The 19,084-nt window shown below is 23.0% G+C and overlaps 1 long non-coding RNA gene across 1 annotated transcript in view; it reads left to right on the top strand.

The window, feature by feature from the left end:
- Positions 1-19,084, top strand: part of LOC145945246 (uncharacterized) — a 59,091-nt gene that overhangs the window by 22,403 nt on the left and 17,604 nt on the right. Inside the window, exons 8-13 of the long non-coding RNA XR_014426806.1 lie at positions 885-943; positions 1,731-1,800; positions 2,106-2,195; positions 2,378-2,424; positions 3,180-3,554; positions 3,930-3,979. This is a non-coding gene — a long non-coding RNA (uncharacterized LOC145945246). The remainder of the gene's footprint in view (positions 1-884; positions 944-1,730; positions 1,801-2,105; positions 2,196-2,377; positions 2,425-3,179; positions 3,555-3,929; positions 3,980-19,084) is intronic.

Raw genomic sequence — 19,084 nt, 5'->3', positions numbered from 1 at the left:
GTGCATGTCGAAGGTTCTCGAGATCGCATCTGTTCACGAAAGCACCCTCACGTGATATCGCTGTAATGTCATACATCCCAACGTAATATATAATATGTACGACCCGTTATACACTGGTATCAGACGCTCTAATATCTGTCCTTTCGAATTCTTGAGACAAGATTGTGAGATGCACTTATGAATCTTTTGCACTCGGCATTTAAAAGCCATAAATATTGATTAAATTTTACATGAATCTAATTTGTGTGTATCTTTGATGATACAGCAGTTAATAATTTCATGGATTTTTAATAAAGTTGCACTCTGCGCATTTCGTCAGAACAACTAAGAGGTAATGAAAGTTACAAAGATGCATTTGCTTTACCGAGGATCTGCAACTTTGTAACTGTATTGTTGACAAGTATACCTCAGTTACTCCAGTTTCTGCAAACTTCCGTTTATATATTGGATTCTTGGACTAAATTGAAGTTGATGTTTTCCTCGCCCAAAAAGTGACAGGTCATCAATAGCTGTCAAATTTTCGATCGATTAAACATTTAAAAATCTAAGCTCTAACTCTTTAGGAAACATCACAAAATTTTAATCTTCCTTTAATTTCAAATAAATGTTATAACTCCAACCCTTAGATATAATATTTAAAGCTTGCAAAATAAAAAGTGTTAAATCGATTCGTGATTAAGGAAGATTAAGGATTAAGGAAATTGGAAAAAAAATTCAAAAGCATGTTTATAATTACTATATGTAGATTTCTTTATTTGACATCAATAAGATAAAATCTCATCTTCCGAGATTTATTTACCTGATTATATCATTGTCATTTACCTGAAATATATAGCTAGCATATGAAAATCGCTCATATAATAATAATATAATATTATTTATAGGAACGACTTTCCGAAGCGACGCAACAATCAACGAAAATATAACCGCGTTTCAACGACCGGTGAGTAAATTGATTTTATTTAACTAATTAAACCTATCATCGAATTTATATCATCGCCATTTATTTGAAATATATATTAGCCAGCACATAAAAATCGCTAATATAATAATAACATAATATTGTTTAGGATATAAACTGATTTTTGAGATTAGCTCAGAAGTAAATTTACATTATACATATATACATATATTTAAATTTATAATATTTTCGATAAACACTCGCATTAAAAATTTCATAAATATCTTAGTTATTCTTTTTTTTTTTTTTTTTTTTTTTTTCAAAAAACGCAATAATATAACATTGGTTAAAAAAATCTATTTTTTAAATTAGCTCAGAAAGAAATTTAAATTATACATTATATATATTTTCAATAAGCATTCGTATTAACAATCTCATGAATATTTTAATGACTTCTAAAAAGTCTCTAATGAAAACGATTCTATGGAATTTAATTAAATGAGATGTGTGAAAAGTTTAATCATTTTAATTACTTATTTGAAAGACATTGAATGCATTTTCATTAAGAATTTGACTCTTGCTTTATTATGTAATAATTTCATATTTACTATATTGGTTCCATCTGAATATTTATATAATTAAATTAAATTAGATGTGTGATAAGTTTAATTATCTTAATTACTTATTTGAAAGACATTGAATGCATTTTCATTAAGAATTTGACTCTTACTTCATTATGTAATAATTTCATATTTACGATATTGGTCCCATCTGAATATTTATATATTTTGTGTGCTGCTACAATTTGAATTTTATTTATACGTTACAGATCAACATAACTGACTGTCTTGATAATCTGAGAGAAGGAGGACATTGGGCACTAGTCGAACAATCATGGAGTGAGTATTTATTGACTTTATTTAGTTCAATTACTAAATAAAAATTTATAAAATAAAATAAAATAAAATAATAAAATTATTATAAATCAAATAAAAAATAATTATAAATTAAATAAAAATTTAATAATTGTAAATTAAATAAAAATGATAAATTAAATAAAAATTTATAAAATTATTCAACTATATTTCTACTTGCTCTCTATTGTAGGCATGGAAAATAAAATCCAATGCGTACAGTAATAATTTTCTAAAACATTAATTATTTTTGGCGCTACTACAATTTGAATTTTAATTGTATGTTACAGATCAACGTAACTGACGACTGATGATCTTGACAATCTGAGAGGAGGAGGAGGTCTGGGAGAGACGTCGGGCACCAACGGAGCAACTATTGTGTAAGCATTTATTATTAATTCAATTATTATTAAATAAAAATTTATAAAATTTTTTAATTATATTGCTGTTTATTATTTGTATGCATCGAATATAAAATTTAATGCATACAAAATAATAATTTTTTTAAGTATTAAATTATTTTGAGCAGTTCTATAATTTGAATTTTATTTATATGTTACAGATCAACGTAGCTTCAATGCAGTTAACTCCGCTATTGTGCATCGACCGGTGAGTGAAAAATTATTTTATTACAAAAGGTAACGGTTTTGTAGAAATTAGATTGTGTGGAAATGTGTAGATCTAGATTGTAGCTTGTGTATAGACTGTAGATTTTGTAGATAGTTCCGTTACCTTAAAATGAATGGGTTATTAAAGATTAAAAGTATAATAAAGATTATGAATACAGTTTAAGAATTATAATACAGTTTAAGAAAAGGAAAAGAAACATTTTATATAGTAATACATAATATATTCAATCTAATTTATTTTAAAAGAACATACTAACAATTATATTAATTGTATGTGTGATTATAAATTTTGAATGATTAAATAATTATAATTACTTATTATTATAATGTACAGATTTTATATTATATATTTTGTAATCCATTCATTTATGTTGATTGATCATTTGAGTTTACATTAGTTAAAATAAAGTTATATTTTAAAATATATAACATATCAGATATTTTGCGGATATTTTGAGAATATATAATAATTTTGGACTAAAAGAAAAAGTAATAGTGATATAAAATTTGCAGAAAAATTCATGATAATATCTTAAAATTTTTAGTACGAATTATGTTATTTTATTTTATTTTTTTTTACTTTTGTGATTCATCGATTGCGCTATCGTGTAATTCGGAAATAAACTGCAAACCGCGAATATATTAAAATTGATTATCGAATTTTCGCGGATTCATAACAAAGAACGTACAAAATTCCTTTTATATAATATTAATTTATTATAATTTTCATTAAAGGGGGGTGTTATCGATATTATAGAATAGTAATTATTAAGAAATGACAGTTATTACTAATGAAGCACATATGGTGTGCTTGACATCGCCATAAAATTGAGCGATATGATCGGCAACACGACGGTCTAACAATAAGACACAATCGGACGGTAGTGTCGCGCGTTCAAGTGCGGAAGTGTCGTTCAAAGTATCGCGCGTTTAAGTGCGGGAGTGTCGTTCAAAGTATCGCGCGTTTAAGTGCGGGAGTGTCGTTCAAAGTATCGCGCGTTATCATCAATCAGCAGACTTTGACTTGAATTATTGGACAATCCTGATCAATCTGACCTGAGAGGAGGAGCAGGACTAGGAGGCATCAGGCACCGGCGGAGCAACTTTGTGGTGAGTGTTTATTATTTATATAATATTTATATAATATGATGTATATGTATAATATTTGACTTGTTATAAATCACGTATTTTTTTACGCATAGATATTATATAATTCTATTTATATATTGAATAATTTAAATAAAGGAAAATTAGAGAGAAATAACTCTATGTATATGTATAAATATTATAAAAGTTTTTTATATTTAAAAAAATAATCTTTACAAAATTTATAAAATTATTCAATTATATATACCTATCTACTGATTATTGTACGCGTCGAATATAAAATTTAATGTGTAAAATACTAATTAGATATTAAAATACTAATTAGATAATAATTATTTAAAACGCTGTTATAATTTATATTCTATTTGTATGTTACAGATCAACGTAGCTTCGATGCAGTTATCTCCTCTGCTGTTGAACATCGATTGGTAAGTGATAAACTATTATTTTATTACGAGGTAACGGTTTCATAAATATTTGATTGTAGAGATGTAGATTTAGAATGTAGATTGTAGACTGTAGATTGTAGATAGTTACTATCCGTTACCTCAAAATGAATAAACACACAATTAATTAGGATGAATATTTCAATTTAAAAAAAAAAAGATAATTTATATAGTCTTTTTTAAACATTTTCTATTATCGAAGTGAGAATTATTTTATTCATGTTTTCTCATATATTTAAATGCTCTTTCTTTCTTCATCTTTTTTAACAAGTTTTAATTATTAGGTGCAATGATTAATTTTTTGATTGCTTAATGTCGCGATTTAATTATCACAACTTCAAGTTATGACACGTCTTTTTTTAAACACCGGAAAAAAACAAGTGCGCGCTACTCGCATTCTTCGATTTTATATACTAGTTACTAGAACAACACAATCGCGCGCTACGCGCGCGCCATTCTTCGATTTTTTGTTAAAAAGAATATTTAAAAAAAAATAAAATAAAGTATGTATAAACTTGATTAATATTTTTTCACAGAAATCAGCTGATTAAAGCATTAATTTGATAATTAAATTTTAAAATGATAATATGGTAAAAATAATAATATATTTAATAGTAATATAATTAAAATAGTATTATGTTGTAAATAATATGTTATAATATCTTTTTCTTGATTAATATTTTTTGATAGAAATCAGCTGATAACTGTCAAAAATATTATAACATATTATTTAAAACATATTATTTAAAAAATTAATAACCAAATTAACACTTTAATCAGCTGATTTCTGTCAAAAAATATTAAATAAGCGAAAATTTGTTAATTAAATTTTAAAATAATAATATGTTATAAAAATTAAAATAATAATATGTATTAAATAATATAATATAATACTTAAAATTCGATTGTTATTTTTGAAAACTATCAGCTGATTTCTGTCAAAAAATATTAATCGCAGCTAAGGCATTATAACATATTATTTACAACATATATAACTATTTTAATTTTTATAACCTATTATTATTTTAAATTTTAATTAGCAAATTAACGATTTATTTAAATTTTAAACAAATAATATGTTAAAAATTAAAATAATAATATATGTTCTAAATAAGGTCATAATTCTTTTTGACAGTTATCAGGTGATTTCTGTCATAAAATATTCGAGTTTAAAATATTATAACATATTATTTACATCATATTATCACATTTTTATGAAATTAATTTTATCTGATATAAATATTTTTAAAAAAAATTTTGTACATTTTTTTTATAACGATAATTTTTTCACATTAAATTCAACAATAATATTCAAAGAAAATATAATAAATTTTTTTTCGATGTAACACATAGTAAAATAGATTAATGTATACCTAAATGATAACAATATATATAATTATTATATTATATTTGTATAACTATATATAAAACTAAAAATTATGAATTAAAATTATTCAAATATATATATAATCGCATTTTTAAGAGCAGATGTTCAGATCATTATAATTACTTATTTGAAAGACATGGAATGCATTTTCATTAAGAATTTGACTCTTGCTTCATTATTTAATAGTTTCATTTTTACGATATTGGTCCCATCTGCATATTTATAAAATTAAATTAAATTAGATGTGTGATAAGTTTAATCATTTTAATTACTTATTTGAAAGATATTAATGCATTTTCATTTAGAATTTGACTCGTGATTTATTATGTAATAAATTTATTTTTACGATATTGGTTCTATTTAAATATTTATATAATTTAATTACCTGAGATCTAAGATTATTTCAATCATCTTAATTACTTATTTGAAAGACATTGAATGCACTTTCATTAAGAATTTGACTCTCGCTTCATTATTTAATAGTTTCATTTTCACGATATTGGTCCCATCTGAATATTTATATAATTTAATTAAATTAGATGTGTGATAAGTTTAATCATTTTAATTACTTATTTGAAAGATATTAATGCATTCTCATTTCGAATTTGACTCGTGCTTTATTATGTAATAAATTTATTTTTACGATATTGGTTCTATTTAAATATTTATATAATATAATTACCGGAGATCTAAGATTATTTCAATCATTTTAATTACTTATTTGAAAGACATTGAATGCATTTTCATTAAGAATTTGACTCTTGCTTCATTATGTAATAATTTCATTTTTACGATATTGGTCCCATCTGAATATTAATATTATTTAATTAAATTACATGTTTGATCAATTTAATCATTTTAATTACTTATTTGAAAGACATTGAATGCATTTTAATTAAGAATTTGACTCTTGCTTCATTATGAAATAATTTCACTTTTACGATATTGGTCCCAACTGAATATTTATATAATTTAATTTAATTAGATGTGTGATAAGTTTAATCATCTTAATTATTTATTTGAAAGACATTGAATGCATTTTCATTAAGAATTTGACTCTCGCTTCACTATGTAATAATTTCATTCTTACGATATTGGTCCCATCTGAATATTTATATAACTTAATTAAATTAGATGTTTGATCAATTTAATCATTTTAATTACTTATTTGAAAGACATTGAATGCATTTTCATTAAGAATTTGACTCTTGCTTCATTATGTAATAATTTCATTTTTACGATATTGCTCCCATCTGAATATTAATATTATTTAATTAAATTAGATGTTTTATCAATTTAATCATTTTAATTACTTATTTGAAAGACATTAATGCATTTTCATTTAGAATTTGACTCGTGCTTTATTATGTAATAAATTTATTTTTACGATATTTGTTCTATTTATATATGTATATAATTTAATTACCTGAGATCTAAGATTATTTCAATCATCTTAATTACTTATTTGAAAGACATTGAATGCCTTTTCATTAAGAATTTGACTCTTGCTTCATTATGTAATAATTTCATTTTTATGATATTGCTTCCATCTGAATATTAATATTATTTAATTAAATTAGATGTTTTATCAATTTAATCATTTTAATTACTTATTTGAAAGACATTAATGCATTTTCATTTAGAATTTGACTCGTGCTTTATTATGTAATAAATTTATTGTTACGATATTGGTTCTATTTATATATTTATATAATTTAATTACCTGAGATCTAAGATTATTTCAATCATCTTAATTACTTATTTGAAAGACATTGAATGCATTTTCATTAAGAATTTGACTCTCGCTTCATTATTTAATAGTTTCTTTTTTACGATATTGGTCCCATCTGAATATTTATATAATTTAATTAAATCAGATGTGTGATAAGTTTAATCATTTTAATTACTTATTTGAAAGATATTAATGCATTTTCATTTAGAATTTGACTCGTGCTTTATAATGTAATAAATTTATTTTTACGATATTGGTTCTATTTAAATATTTATATAATTTAAATAACTGAGATCTAAGATTATTTCAATCATCTTAATTACTTATTTGAAAGACATTGAATGCATTTTCATTAAGAATTTGACTCTCGCTTCATTATGTAATAATTTCATTTTTACGATATTGGTCCCATCTGAATATTAATATAATTTAATTAAGGTAGATGTTTGATCAATTTAATCATCTTAATTACTTATTTGAAAGACATGGAATGCATGTTCATTAAGAATTTGATTCTTGCTTCATTATGTAATAATTTCATTTTTATGATATTGGTCCCATCTGAATATTTATTTAATTTAACTAAATTAGATGTTTGATAAATTTAATCATTTTAATTACTTATTTGAAAGACATTGAATGCATTTTTATTTAGAATTTGACTCGTGCTTTATTATGTAATAAATTTATTTTTACGATATTGGTTCTATTTAAATATTTATATAATTTAAATAACTGAGATCTAAGATTATTTCAATCATCTTAATTACTTATTTGAAAGACATTGAATGCATTTTCATTAAGAATTTGACTCTCTCTTCATTATTTAATAGGTTCATTTTTACGATATTGGTCCCATCTGAATATTTATATAATTTAATTAAATTAGATGTGTGATAAGTTTAATCATTTTAATTATATATTTGAAAGATATAGAATGCATTATCATTTAGAATTTGACTCGGTCTTTATTATGTAATAATTTTGTTTTTACGATATTGGTTCTATTTAAATATTTATATAATTTAATTAACTGAGATATAAGATTATTTCAATCGTCTTGATTACTTATTTGAAAGACATTGATTGCATTTTTATTAAGAATTTGACTCTTGCTTCATTATTTAATAGTTTCATTTTTACGATATTGCTCCCATCTGAATATTTATATAATTTAATTAAATTAGAGGTGTGATAAGTTTAATCATTTTAATTACTTATTTGAAAGACATTGAATGCATTTTCATTAAGAAATTGACTCTTGCTTCATTATTTAATAGTTTCATTTTTACTATATTGGTCCCATCTGAATATTTATATAATTTAATTAAATTTGATGTGTGATAAGTTTAAACATTTTAATTACTTATTTGAAAGACATTAATGCATTTTCATTTAGAATTTGACTCGTGCTTTATTATGAAATAAATTTATTTTTACGATATTGGTTCTATTTAAATATTTATATAATTTAAATAACTGAGATCTAAGATTATTTCAATCATCTTAATTACTTATTTGAAAGACATTGAATGCATTTTCATTAAGAATTTGACTCTCGCTTCATTATGTAATAATTTCATTTTTACGATATTGGTCCCATCTGAACATTAATATAATTTAATTAAGGTAGATGTTTGATCAATTTAATCATCTTAATTACTTATTTGAAAGACATGGAATGCATTTTCATTAAGAATTTGATTCTTGCTTCATTATGTAATAATTTCATTTTTACTATATTGGTCCCATCTGAATATTAATATTATTTAATTAAATTAGATGTTTGATCAATTTAATCAATTTAATTACTTATTTGAAAGACATTGAATGCATTATCATTTAGAATTTGACTCGGGCTTTATTATGTAATAATTTTGTTTTTACGATATTGGTTCGATTTAAATATTTATATAATTTAAATAACTGAGATCTAAGATTATTTCAATCATCTTAATTACTTATTTGAAAGACATTGAATGCATTTTCATTAAGAATTTGACTCTCGCTTCATTATGTAATAATTTCATTTTTACGATATTGGTCCCATCTGAATATTTATATAATTTAATTAAATTAGATGTGTGATAAGTTTAATCATTTTAATTATATATTTGAAAGATATAGAATGCATTATCATTTAGAATTTGACTCGGTCTTTATTATGTAATAATTTTGTTTTTACGATATTGGTTCTATTTAAATATTTATATAATTTAATTAACTGAGATATAAGATTATTTCAATCGTCTTGATTACTTATTTGAAAGACATTGATTGCATTTTTATTAAGAATTTGACTCTTGCTTCATTATTTAATAGTTTCATTTTTACGATATTGCTCCCATCTGAATATTTATATAATTTAATTAAATTAGAGGTGTGATAAGTTTAATCATTTTAATTACTTATTTGAAAGACATTGAATGCATTTTCATTAAGAAATTGACTCTTGCTTCATTATTTAATAGTTTCATTTTTACTATATTGGTCCCATCTGAATATTTATATAATTTAATTAAATTTGATGTGTGATAAGTTTAAACATTTTAATTACTTATTTGAAAGACATTAATGCATTTTCATTTAGAATTTGACTCGTGCTTTATTATGAAATAAATTTATTTTTACGATATTGGTTCTATTTAAATATTTATATAATTTAAATAACTGAGATCTAAGATTATTTCAATCATCTTAATTACTTATTTGAAAGACATTGAATGCATTTTCATTAAGAATTTGACTCTCGCTTCATTATGTAATAATTTCATTTTTACGATATTGGTCCCATCTGAATATTAATATAATTTAATTAAGGTAGATGTTTGATCAATTTAATCATCTTAATTACTTATTTGAAAGACATGGAATGCATTTTCATTAAGAATTTGATTCTTGCTTCATTATGTAATAATTTCATTTTTACTATATTGGTCCCATCTGAATATTAATATTATTTAATTAAATTAGATGTTTGATCAATTTAATCAATTTAATTACTTATTTGAAAGACATTGAATGCATTATCATTTAGAATTTGACTCGGGCTTTATTATGTAATAATTTTGTTTTTACGATATTGGTTCGATTTAAATATTTATATAATTTAAATAACTGAGATCTAAGATTATTTCAATCATCTTAATTACTTATTTGAAAGACATTGAATGCATTTTCATTAAGAATTTGACTCTCGCTTCATTATGTAATAATTTCATTTTTACGATATTGGTCCCATCTGAATATTAATATTTTTTAATTAATTTAGATGTTTGATCAATTTAATCATTTTAATTACTTATTTGAAAGTCATTGAATGCATTTTCATTAAGAATTTGTCTCTCTCTTCATTATTTAATAGGTTCATTTTTACGATATTGGTCCCATCTGAATATTTATTTAATTTAACTAAATTAGATGTTTGATCAATTTAATCATCTTAATTAATTATTTGAAAGTCATTGAATGCATTTTCATTAAGAATTTGACTCTCTCTTCATTATTTAATAGGTTCATTTTTACGATATTGGTCCCATCTGAATATTTATATAATTTAATTAAATTAGATGTGTGATAAGTTTAATCATTTTAATTATATATTTGAAAGATATAGAATGCATTATCATTTAGAATTTGAGTCGGTCTTTATTATGTAATAATTTCATTTTTACGATATTGGTCCCATCTGAATATTAATATAATTTAATTAAGGTAGATGTTTGATCAATTTAATCATCTTAATTACTTATTTGAAAGACATGGAATGCATTTTCATTAGGAATTTGATTCTTGCTTCATTATGTAATAATTTCATTTTTACGATATTGGTCCCATCTGAATATTAATATAATTTAATTAAATTAGATGTTTGATCAATTTAATCAATTTAATTACTTATTTGGGTGACATTGAATGCATTTTCATTAAGAATTTGACTCTCGCTTTATTATGTAATAATTTCATTTTTGCGATATTGGTCCCATCTGAATATTAATATAATTTAATTAAATTAGATGTTTGATCAATTTAATCATTTTAATTACTTATTTGAAAGACATTGAATGCACTTTTATTTAGAATTTGACTTGTGATTTATTATGTAATAAATTTATTTTTACGATATTGGTTCTATTTAAATATTTATATAATTTAAATAACTGAGATCTAAGATTATTTCAATCATCTTAATTACTTATTTGAAAGACATTGAATGCATTTTCATTAAGAATTTGATTCTTGCTTCATTATGTAATAATTTCATTTTTACGATATTGGTCCCATCTGAATATTAATATAATTTAATTAAATTAGATGTTTGATCAATTTAATCAATTTAATTACTTATTTGGGTGACATTGAATGCATTTTCATTAAGAATTTGACTCTCGCTTCATTATGTAATAATATCATTTTTGCGATATTGGTCCCATCTGAATATTAATATTATTTAATTAAATTAGATGTTTGATCAATTTAATCATTTTAATTACTTATTTGAAAGACATTGAATGCATTTTTATTTAGAATTTGACTTGTGCTTTATTATGTAATAAATTTATTTTTACGATATTGGTTCTATTTAAATATTTATATAATTTAGATAACTGAGATCTAAGATTATTTCAATCATCTTAATTACTTATTTGAAAGACATTGAATGCATTTTCATTAAGAATTTGACTCTCGCTTCATTATGTAATAATTTCATTTTTACGATATTGGTCCCATCTGAATATTAATATTATTTAATTAAATTAGATGTTTGATCAATTTAATCAATTTAATTACTTATTTGAAAGACATTGAATGCATTATCATTTAGAATTTGACTCGGGCTTTATTATGTAATAATTTTGTTTTTACGATATTGGTTCGATTTAAATATTTATATAATTTAATTAACTGAGATATAAGATTATTTCAATCGTCTTGATTACTTATTTGAAAGACATTGATTGCATTTTTATTAAGAATTTGACTCTTGCTTCATTATATAATAGTTTCATTTTTACGATATTGCTCCCATCTGAATATTTATATAATTTAACTAAATTAGAGGTGTGATAAGTTTAATCATTTTAATTACTTATTTGAAAGACATTGAATGCATTTTCATTAAGAAATTGACTCTTGCTTTATTATTTAATAGTTTCATTTTTACGATATTGGTCCCATCTGAATATTTATATAATTTAATTAAATTTGATGTGTGATAAGTTTAAACATTTTAATTACTTATTTGAAAGACATTAATGCATTTTCATTTAGAATTTGACTCGTGCTTTATTATGTAATAAATTTATTTTTACGATATTGGTTCTATTTAAATATTTATATAATTTAAATAACTGAGATCTAAGATTATTTCAATCATCTTAATTACTTATTTGAAAGACATTGAATGCATTTTCATTAAGAATTTGACTCTCGCTTCATTATGTAATAATTTCATTTTTACGATATTGGTCCCATCTGAATATTAATATTATTTAATTAAATTAGATGTTTGATCAATTTAATCATTTTAATTATTTATTTGAAAGACATTGAATGCATTTTTATTTAGAATTTGACTTGTGCTTTATTATGTAATAAATTTATTTTTACGATATTGGTTCTATTTAAATATTTATATAATTTAAATAACTGAGATCTAAGATTATTTCAATCATCTTAATTACTTATTTGAAAGACATTGAATGCATTTTCATTAAGAATTTGACTCTCGCTTCATTATGTAATAATTTCATTTTTACGATATTGGTCCCATCTGAATATTAATATTATTTAATTAAATTAGATGTTTGATCAATTTAATCAATTTAATTACTTATTTGAAAGACATTGAATGCATTATCATTTAGAATTTGACTCGGGCTTTATTATGTAATAATTTTGTTTTTACGATATTGGTTCGATTTAAATATTTATATAATTTAATTAACTGAGATATAAGATTATTTCAATCGTCTTGATTACTTATTTGAAAGACATTGATTGCATTTTTATTGAGAATTTGACTCTTGCTTCATTATTTAATAGTTTCATTTTTACAATATTGCTCCCATCTGAATATTTATATAATTTAACTAAATTAGAGGTGTGATAAGTTTAATCATTTTAATTAATTATTTGAAAGACATTGAATGCATTTTCATTAAGAAATTGACTCTTGCTTTATTATTTAATAGTTTCATTTTTACGATATTGGTCCCATCTGAATATTTATATAATTTAATTAAATTTGATGTGTAATAAGTTTAAACATTTTAATTACTTATTTGAAAGACATTAATGCATTTTCATTTAGAATTTAACTCGTGCTTTATTATGTAATAAATTTATTTTTACGATATTGGTTCTATTTAAATATTTATATAATTTAAATAACTGAGATCTAAGATTATTTCAATCATCTTAATTACTTATTTGAAAGACATTGAATGCATTTTCATTAAGAATTTGACTCTCGCTTCATTATGTAATAATTTCATTTTTACGATATTGGTCCCATCTGAATATTAATATAATTTAATTAAGGTAGATGTTTGATCAATTTAATCATCTTAATTACTTATTTGAAAGACATGGAATGCATGTTCATTAAGAATTTGATTCTTGCTTCATTATGTAATAATTTCATTTTTACGATATTGGTCCCATCTGAATATTAATATAATTTAATTAAATTAAATGTTTGATCAATTTAATCATTTTAATTACTTATTTGGGTGACATTGAATGCATTTTCATTAAGAATTTGACTCTCGCTTCATTATTTAATAGTTTCATTTTTACGATATTGGTCCCATCTGAATATTTATTTAATTTAACTAAATTAGATGTTTGATAAATTTAATCATTTTAATTACTTATTTGAAAGACATTGAATGCATTTTTATTTAGAATTTGACTCGTGCTTTATTATGTAATAAATTTATTTTTACGATATTGGTTCTATTTAAATATTTATATAATTTAAATAACTGAGATCTAAGATTATTTCAATCATCTTAATTACTTATTTGAAAGACATTGAATGCATTTTCATTAAGAATTTGACTCTCGCTTCATTATTTAATAGTTTCATTTTTACGATATTGGTCCCATCTGAATATTTATATAATTTTACTAAATTGGATGCTTGGTCCGCGGTTTAAAAATTTTAATTTTTAATATTTTAAAACGAGCCAAAAATTATTCTTTTATATATTTCAACAGTACATTATCTGCACAATATGATGATACCATAAGCATACCAGGCTACAAACATTTTGATCTAATATACATCAATTGAATCCGCGCCGTATGGGGTCCGCGGTTTAAAAATTTTAATTTTCAATATTTTAAAACGAGCCAAAATTTATTCTTTTATTTATTTCAACAGTACATTATCTGCACAATATGATCGTACCATCAGCATACCAGCCTACAAACATTTTGATGTAATATACGTATAATAAATCCGCTCCGTATGGGGTCCGCGATTTAAAAATTTTAATTTTCAATATTTTAAAACGAGCCAAAAATTAATCGTATATATATTTGAACAGTAAATTGCCTGCTCATTATGATGGTACCATCAGCATACCAGCGTACAAACTTTATGATGTAACATGCGCGCGCTATGCGCGCGCCATTCCTCGATTTTATTGAAAAAAGATTGATATTTATATATAACGTTTGTTTAAACTTGATTTATATTTTTTGTCAGAAATCATCAGATTAATGCGTTAATTTGCTAATTAAATTTTAAAATGAAAATATGTTATAAAATAATAAAATAATAATATTTTACAGAGAGAGTTTTCTCTTAGAATTTGATTTATAAAATTAAGGCTTTGAAGATACCTTTAAAACACGTCCAAATAAAATGTTCTACGACTTACACAGGTTTTAATTTACGCAAAAAACGTTTAATCTATTAATTAAAAAATTAAGGCCTGTGTAAATCGTAGAACATTTTTTTGGGCACGTTTTAAAGATCTCATCACGACCTACAAAATAACCCCTCAGAAAATGTTCTACGTCTTACACAGGCCTTAATTTTTTAATTCAAAGTTTAAACAATTTTTGTGAAAATTAAGGGCTGTGATAGTCGTAGAACATTTTCTTTGAGCGAGTATTAAAGATCTTTTTAAGACCTACAAAATGAATTTTCAGAAAATGTTCTACGATTTACACAGGCCTTAATTTTTGAATTGAAAGCTCAAACGTTTTTTGCGAAAATTAAGGCTTGGGTAAGTCATACAACATTTTCTGAGGTCTTATTTTGTAGATCTTTAAGAGATTTTTAAAACGCGCCCAAAGAAAATGTTCTACGACTTACACAGACTTTAATTTTTACAAAAGACGTTTAAACTTTGAATTCAAAAATGAATGCCTGTATAAGTCGTAGAACATTTTCTGAGGACTCATTTTGTTCGTCTTGAAGAGATCTTTAAAAAAACGTTTAAACTTGAAATGATTAAGGCCTCTATAAAACCTAGAACATTTTCTGTCGGCTCATTTTGTAGGTCTTGAAGAAATCTTTTAAAGATCTCTTCTATAAAGCCTAGAACAGAAAATGTTCTAGACTTTTTAGAGGCCTTAATCTTTTCAAGTTTAAACGTTTATTGGGAAATTTCAGCAAACTATAAAATTAAAATAGCAATATGTTGTGAATAATATGTTGTAATACCTTATCCTCGATTAATATTTTTGTTACAGAAATTAGCTGATTAAAACGTTAATTTGCTAATTAATTTTTAAAATAAGAATATGTGTTATAACATTTAAAATAATATGTTTTAAATAATGTATATTATAATTCCTTAAACTCGATTAATATTTATGACAGCTATCAGCTGATTTCTGTCAAAAAATATTAATCGCAGATAAAGCATTATAACATATTATATATAAAATTATTATTTTAATTTTTATAACAAATGCCACAAAGTTTTTAAGTCACGATATTATGTCTTCTCGAAAAATTTTTCTATGAAACATTTTTCTAGAAAATTATTTATTTTTAGGATAATTAACTGTAAATTTAAAAAATAGACATCTATCCTATAATGTATTTCGACACCAATATTATTAAACTATATTATTAAACAATAGTATTATATAAACACACAAGAATAATTACTTTTTTCTCATAATAAAATCATATAATTATTTTTGTCAGTTAAAGTAAAGTCTTATTGTTAGTCTGACATGTCTCAGGAGAGATCTGTTTTTTCTTGTTCAAATTATCTATGTAAAACATAAAAATAAAAAGAAAGATAAAAAGTCCACCGGAAATTTTTCCACCGGAGATATTGCCTGCAAAAGTATTTGTAAAATTTTACATATTTTATAATCAATTTTCAGATTTACATTTACAATTACAATGTCGCGCGATTTACAATGTATAATTTTGCAATAATAATTCATTAGTATTATTATAATCTCGAGTCTATAAATTTCGTTAGACGTTACTTTAAATTCTTGAGTTGTATTTTACTATAATAACATTTATATATGACAAAAAAAATATGAAAATTCCATAAATAAATACGTGCTATAATTTTACGAAACATTCAGTCAGTTACGATATTAATTCAATAAATGTAAATTAAATATAAATTAAATATTATCATATTTTTTTAAATTATCTACATAGCTACATGTAAATTTGAAAAATAAAATTTAGATTCTTACATAGTACAAATAAAAAATTTAAATGATGATTTATATTTTAATAATTGCAACACATATAGTAACAAGCTGTCATCTTTAATATTACATAATTTTTACAACGTGTATTTTTCTTACAAATATGAATAAGAAGATTTATATAAAATGCAGGAAACTGTAAACAATAATAATAATAAAAATATAATAAACTGTCTTATTGAAAGAAATTAACATTAAAATGCAATGAGTAGCTAACTATAAAAAATGTCACATATATGTAAAAAATGACACTTTTTATAAAAATGTGCAAATCAATATCAATATTTTTTAAATATTAATATTATTAAAAATTACTTATTATTTAATGACTTAATTGATTTAATATAAGCATTTTCATATCCACCATCCTTTACCATATTATTTATTCTTTATGACACATTCTATAATTATATTTTGACAGTTCAATGCGTAAAACATTATAAATTATAATGTAAAAATTATTTATAGGATATATTATTATTTTATTATTATTGTGATAATAATAATAATAAATGTTATAATTATTTTTGTTTAATAAAATTATATACAGGGTAAATCTGATAAAAAGTTCACCATGTTTTTCTCGAAAACGGTTATCATCACTAACCTGTATGTATATACAATACATATATATTATTTATACATATTTCTATATTTAAAATAATATATCAATATATATATTATTAAATGTAAAATATAATTGGTAATATATAATATATGCATAATATATAAAAAAATCTTGTTAAAAAAATTAACATTAGATCGCAATAAACATCATACTTTTTATCAAATGATAACATATTCTATGTACAAAACTCTAATATTGAATACAAAATTATTATTTAAAAATACTTATTTGTTATGCGATGTAAGATGCCAAAACATTCAAGAACTTCAATAGCAACAACAATTGAGTATCAGAATTTTTACCTGTATAAATTAAATGAAAGAAATCTGTCATTAAAAGTAATATATAATAAATATTAATAATAATAACCTTTGACATATATTTTTTTATACATTGCAGAAGTGTGTGTGTGTTTTTATGTGTGTGTGCAAAAATATTTTTATATACATTATTTCATTTTATATGTGTATAAAATCTACTATTGTTAACTCAATCGGCGATTAATTTTGCGGAAGAAGATGCATTGATAATTCAAATTTTTACATATGCAATAATAAAAAATTATTATTTATTTATATTAATTATTTAAAGATATTGTTTGAAAAATTGAACGGAGATTTTGATCAAAGTAGTCCAAACATGTTTTATCATGTTATAATCATTTTGATCATGCAGACATGAGAAATTAAAAATATTTATAATAGAGAAATCTTAGTAAAACAAAAATACCAATATACATGTAAATTATTGATTGAGTATTAATTTTAATTCCAAAGCTACTTTTACAACCACAGACTTAAATTCATAATAACTGTTACGAATTCTTAGGTTTTACATGGACATTTCATTAACGATACAAATTTGATTGATCGATCAATTTTTCTTTCCTACAAAATCTAAAAACTATACTTTTAGCAACTCCGGAAAAGTCATATTAAACAGATCGTCATATTCAACAAAAGATGTAGTTTGCTACTCGTTTGCTGACCCGTCTGTTCGTTTCAAGCAACTTTCCATAGGCTTGAAAAAGTTAGCAATTTCATCGCTGTACCTCATTTCGAAATCTTTCAACCAGCAAATTATCACAGAAGTAAAGTTATTCTCCCCCGAGTCGGATGGCCATTCTATATTCTTACATTGGGCAAACTTGCAAGCAAGTGTTAACAGGTGTTCCAAGGCGCAAAGTTGGCAAGTACAAATAGATTGCGATGATTTACTAACCCAATATTTCAAAGATTCCATAAGTGTTTCCTCTTGCACGTATGTAAATATGTTAACTATGTCATATCCATCATATTTGTAATTGTTAAGCCCTTGAGAACGGGCATTCTTTACTTCAGCGATTACATTATATATACAAATTCCATAAAACATTGAAACTTTGTTACATGATAAACCTCTTTCGATAACGTCTTTTATCGCAGCATGAACTTTTTGTCTTTCATCGTCAAAGTTCCTTTTGCGTTTTCTAATATCTATTTTTTTACGTAAAATTACGTGGTCGAGTTCATATTTTTCTGCCACGTAATTCACAGGTAAATCTGTACTCTCGACTTTTCTTGCTGCTATCCCGAGCTTGTTACTTAATGCAAGATGATTCGCTATTACTGTTCTTCTATCATCATACACTTCCAT

This window comes from Prenolepis imparis, unplaced genomic scaffold, assembly GCF_030444845.1.
Source record: "Prenolepis imparis isolate NDT839.2.m4 unplaced genomic scaffold, iyPreImpa1.0 SCAF_14, whole genome shotgun sequence".
NCBI classification, from domain to species: Eukaryota; Metazoa; Arthropoda; class Insecta; order Hymenoptera; family Formicidae; genus Prenolepis; species Prenolepis imparis.
This window is presented reverse-complemented; position numbering and strand designations above follow the sequence as displayed.